Here is a 6,137-nt window from a genome sequence, read left to right on the forward strand (position 1 = left end):
TCATCACACTTGCAAAATAGAAACTTCAACTGCCCTCGTATTTCATTTGCCTGTGAAATCTTTCAAGGGAAGCATGCAGATGACTTGGAACGGCCTAATCAAAGCCCAGACCTCAATCCAATTGAGAATCTGTGGCGTAACTTGAAGATTGCTGTACACCAATGCAACCCATCTAACTTGAAGGAGTTGGAGCAGTTTTGCCTTGAGGAATGGGCAAAAATCCCAGTGGCTAGATGTGCTAAGCTAATACATACCCCAATAAGAGACTTACAGCTGAAATTGCAGCAAACAAAAAGGGAAGGGGGGATGAATACTTTTGCAAGCCGTGGAATAGTGGTGACATAGTCTTTCCATTTTGCTGTAATGGATTTAATGGTGTTCTGTGGGATATTCAAAGCTTGGGATTTTTTATTTCTTTTTATAACCCAACCCTGATCTATACTTCTCCGCAACTTTGTCTCTGACCTGTTTGGAGGCTCCTCGGTTTTCATGTTGCTTGCTTAGTAGTGTTGCAGAGTCAGGGTCCTTCCAGAACAGGTCAATTTATACAGACATCATGTGACAGATCATGTGACACTTTGATTGCACACAGGTGGATCTTAATCAACTAATTACATGACTTATGAAGTGAATTGGTTTCAAGGGGTTTCATGTGAAAGGGGGTGAATACGTATGCACACTGCAGATTTCTGTTTTTTCATCTTAATTATTGTTTGTACACCTTTAAAGTTGTAGGCATGTTGCGTAAATCAAGTGGTGCTAACCCTCCAAAAATCCATTTTAATTCCAACTTGCAACGCAACAAAACAGGATGACAACATACTGTAATTGCAAATTTGTACCTGGGTAAATGCTGGATCATAATATGATGGGTGCTGCTGAGGCCTTTGACCATCCTCCTCCTCTCCTTTTCTCTTCTTGTTCACTTTCAAACCTCACCCTTTTTTCTTCGAGCTCAGAAAAACCCTCGGCAGCCTCTGCCTGAGATGCAAAGGAGGACATGCTGGTGATCAAGCTCTTTTGCTTTTCAAAAAGGCCAATAGATTTCCTTATCATGGATCTTTGTCCTTGAAAGATAGTACTTTTAAATTGTCATGTTTTTACTTAGAATATTGTTTCATTTTTCAGTTATTTATTTATTTTAACAGGGGTACATATTGCCTTTAGGCTTTTTTCAATGAGCCTGGGGGGGAATCAGTAAGAAATAAGAAAATATACAAAAGTATATAAAAATATGAAGTCAGAACAGGAAACATACTGCATACTTAAAATAAATGGCAACTGATAATAACATTACAATAAGTAAATCATAAATAACTAATCAGGTAAACAACACAAAGTGAAGCTATCCCAAAGAATATGAACAAAGCTTGAAGGAGTTTGCATATTGTTATTTACATCAGCACTCTTGTTTATATATGCGTTTAAAGGCTGAAAGGGAGCTGGCAGATGTTAACTGGGACGGAAAGCTCGCTGTGTCTGCTGCAGGTGAGCTTTGGGCAATTGAAGACCTCCTTGTGTTCTGAGGCGAGTGTTTTGTGTGTGTGTGTGTGTGTGTGTGTGTGTGTGTGTGTGTGTGTGTGTTAGCCTAGGGCGTAATTTTGGGTAGGGACGCTAGGGACGTGTCCCTACCAATATTCAGCCGCTACTGTGTAATCACGATCAATAAAACCGATGTCCTAACCTGAGCAATGATTATATGGCACACAAAGGGTTAAATGTATGACACTGCTAATAATCCCCCCTCTAATGTAGATATCATTCTCTGATTAGCTACCTGTTTCTCGCTAACTTACATGGTTGGCTATCCCAGCTGTCACTCCATCTGCTGTAAAAGCAGCACACTTCCCACAGCAGCCGTGACTACCCGCCCATCAACCCCCCGTATCTCACACGTACACACCTGACCTACCCCACGCACCCCCCACTCTCCGTCAGCCTACAAATTGAGCTGGACTTCGATGTCCATGCATGCTTGCCCTACGACTCGCATGCTGACTTGAGTATCATGGATGACGGCCCCCCTCCCAAGAAACGAGACATTCGTTCATTCTTCTTCAAAGTCAAGAATGTAAGGGTTTCCGTCAGGCTTTAAAAACTCAACAAAATCCTGTTGATGTATGGAAACCCTTCATAAAAGTATTGCTGCAGCTCCTTAGGACGCATCAGAGCTAGGCTACTGCATAGCAAAGGAATACTGACCTGACAGAAATCTGCCAGCAGTTTGTCTCTGTTACAGACAGGCGTAGGCATGTGTTTGGTTCTTTCAAATAGGAGCAACCAGTGTGAACTAATTTGCTTGTGTTTATGTTTGAGTATCAGTAACCAACACATTTACGTGTACTTACATGTTGTAGTTATGTGTTTCAATGTTCTTGATGTATGTTAATTGACAGTATGTTGCACTTTTGCAGCCCTTAACATCCTGCATGAGTAAAGCTGAGAACTCTGAAGTTGACTCCTTGACTTCTGAATTTAGCTGACGCTTTTATCCAAAGCAACTCACTGTTACTATTTTGGTACAGGGCATTGGTTACAGTCCCTGGAGCAATGTTGGGTTAGGGCACTTCAGCCATGGATGGAGACGTAGGGAGAGGTAAGGGCGGGATTTGAACCTGCAACCCTGGGATCCAAAGACCAACTCCCTAACTATTAAGCCACGGCTGCCCTCATTAACCTATAAGATCTGCATGACGTGAAATTATGATTGCTAATGGAACAAAAAAACATCTTTCAGAAGCTCTGCCTTGGATTACTTTTGTGTCCCCACCAATGTCAAAATCAAAGTTACTCCCTTGGTGTTAGCTAGCTGGGTGAACAGATCTGAAATATGTGGAGGGGACAAACCGTTAAGGGCCTTGTATACTAGTGTTACCTTATTCCTTTTTTTGTATATCAGCTACCGATGCCCAGCCTAAAATGCCGAGGACAGTGGCAGAGGGGGTGTAGTAATCACATCCTAGTATTACTCTGCCAGCTCTGTTTTGAAGTTTCTGTAGTTTCTCAAGGTACCCCTTACCTCCCTGGTCCCATACTGTACTGCAGCACTGAATGTGAGGGAGGAACAGTGCTGTGTAGATTGCAAGCAATGCCTGTCTGTTCAGGTATGGCTTTATACATTTCATGATACCGATGGCCTGTGACAGTTTCTTGGTAACATGGAGATAGTGATAGGTCCACCACAGACCACTGTCCAGAACAACTCCCAAATACTTAAGTGTCCACTTGCTCAAGTTCAGTGTCTGCTAGTGTAAGGTGTAAGTGGCTTTTTATGGCCTTAGCCCTGGGTGACCCTACTAGCATGGCTTTACACTTAGACGGATTCAATGAAAGCTTGTTTGCAGTGAACCACTGCACAAGTCTAACGGAGTCTCGCTGAATGGTCCGTTTGTCTGAATGTTGCGATCTGAAAAGTAAATAATGGTATCATCTGCATACATTGCCACCTTGCATGCCTGGATACAGTTTAGTCGATCATTGATATCTCATCTCATTATCTCTAGCCGCTTTATCCTGTTCTACAGGGTCGCAGGCAAGCTGGAGCCTATCCCAGCTGACTACGGGCGAAAGGCGGGGTACACCCTGGACAAGTTGCCAGGTCATCACAGGGCTGACACATAGACACAGACAACTATTCACACTCATATTCACACCTACAGTCAATTTAGAGTCACCAGTTAACCTAACCTGCATGTCTTTGGACTGTGGAGGAAACCCACGCAGACACGGGGAGAACATGCAAACTCCGCACAGAAAGGCCCTCACTGGCCATGGGGCTCAAACCCGGATCTTCTTGCTGTGAGGCGACAGCGCTAACCACTACACCACCGTGCCGCCCTCGATCATTGATATATAAAATGAAAAGAAGAAAAAAATGCATGTTTTTGTTTTTCAGACAATTTTATTTGGAGGAGTACAGTTTGAAGACATGATGGCTCATGCGAGATTCTTGGCTGGTACCATCAACGGTACATCTGACCACAATGCCATGGCCTTGATGTTAGAGAAGCATACAGTTTTTGAAGAGTAATAATGGAATCTCATGCTACAGTGTCACTCAGAAGAAGATTGGTTCCATTGTGAGTCAGCTTCCTCTCGAAGTTTCTTCCTCATATTGTCTCAGAGAGGTTTGTCTCATCAATGTTGCTTCTGACTTGTTCATTACTGATTTAAATCTACTTTTAGAAAGCAGGGACGTATCTACTGTTAAAAAGTGCTATACAAACATGACTGAATTGACACAAGCAGTTACGTGATATTGGGTGGGGATGCTATGATCACACTGAAATTTTCTGTACAATACCATTCACTAGGGCAAAGTTAAATCTAAATAAAAGTTTTTCATGATCCCTAAAACCAATCAAGGTGAAATCTGGTGGAATGCATTCATGTACTGACCTGTATTTGTATTTCTAATAATTAATTGGTTAATGAACAAACATGGTCACCATCAGCCAATCAGATCTGAAAATGTATTTCACAGGGTTAGCACTGAGCTACCGTGATAAAACTTAATGCATGTTTGTCTATTGTTCTGTTTAACTTGGCAAGAACTGGTGCTTGGACACCACAGATTACCATTTGTGGTTATATTTTTTAAAATTGTGTTCCTACACACAAGCACACAAACCCCTCCACCACAATAAGGTGACAGTTCTAGGAGGGGCTTGTATGCTTGAATGATTTTTGTATGCTTGAATGTTTGTGTGCTTGAATGATCCTAGGAGCTATGTTGTCGGGGGCATTATGCCCCTGTTAGGGTTTCCCAAGGCAGACAGGTCCTAGGTGACAGGCCAGACCAAGAGCAGTTCACCAAAAACCCCTATGGAGAAAAAATTCAGGACCGTGACGTCGCCCGGTATGACGCAGCCGGGGCCCCACCCTGGAGCCAGGCCCGGGGTTGGGGCTCGTATGCGAGCGCTTGGTGGCCGGGCCTTTGCCCATGGGGCCCAGCCGGGCTCAGCCCGAAGAGGTGACGTGGGCCCGACCTCCTGTGGGTTCACCACCCACAGAGGTAGCAGTAGGGGTTTGGTGCAGTGTGGATTTGGTGGCAGTCGAAGGCAGGGGCCTCGACGACCTGATCCCCGGACACAGCGGCTGGCTGTTGGGACATGGAATGTCACTTCGCTGGGGGGGAAAGAGCCTGAGCTTGTGCGGGAGGTTGAGAGGTACCGGCTAGAGATAGTCGGGCTCACCTCCACACACAGCTTGGGCTCTGGAACCCAGCTCCTCGAGAGGGGCTGGACTTTCCACTTCTCTGGAGTCGCCCATGGTGAGCGGCGGCGGGCTGGTGTGGGCTTGCTTATAGCTCCCCAGCTCAGCCGCCATGTGTTGGAGTTTACCCCAGTGAACGAGAGGGTCGCCTCTCTGCGCCTTCGGATTGGGGAGAGGGCTCTTGCTGTTGTTTGTGCCTACGGGCCAAATAGCAGTATAGAGTATCCGGCCTTCTTGGAGTCCCTGGGAGAGGTACTGAGGGGTGCTCAGACTGGGGACTCCATTGTGCTACTGGGGGACTTCAATGCTCATGTGGGCGACGACAGTGACACCTGGAGGGGCGTGGTTGGGAGGAACGGCCTCCCCGATCTGAACCCGAGTGGTGTTTTGTTATTGGACTTCTGTGCTAGTCACGGTTTGTCCATAACGAACACCATGTTCGAGCATAGGGGTGTCCATAAGTGCACGTGGCACCAGGACACCTTAGGTCGGAGGTCGATGATCGACTTTGTAGTCGTTTCATCTGATCTCTGGCCCTATGTCTTGGACACTCGGGTGAAGAGAGGGGCTGAGCTGTCAACTGATCACCACCTGGTTGTGAGTTGGATCCACTGGCGGAGGAGGAAGCTGGACAGACCTGGCAGGCCCAAACGTATGGTGAGGGTTTGCTGGGAACGTCTGGCCAAGCACTCTGTTGGGGAGGTCTTTAACTCCCACCTCCGGGAGAGCTTTTCCCAGCTTCCGAGGGAGGCGGGGGACATTGAGTCTGAGTGGACCATGTTCTCTACCTCCATTGTGGACGCAGCTGTTCGGAGCTGTGGCCGCAAGGTCTCCGGTGCCTGTCGTGGCGGCAATCCCCGAACCCAGTGGTGGACACCAGAAGTAAGGGATGCCGTCAAGCTGAAGAAGGAGTCCTATCGGGC

Source organism: Neoarius graeffei, chromosome 4 (assembly GCF_027579695.1).
Source record: "Neoarius graeffei isolate fNeoGra1 chromosome 4, fNeoGra1.pri, whole genome shotgun sequence".
In the NCBI taxonomy this organism is placed as follows: Eukaryota; Metazoa; Chordata; class Actinopteri; order Siluriformes; family Ariidae; genus Neoarius; species Neoarius graeffei.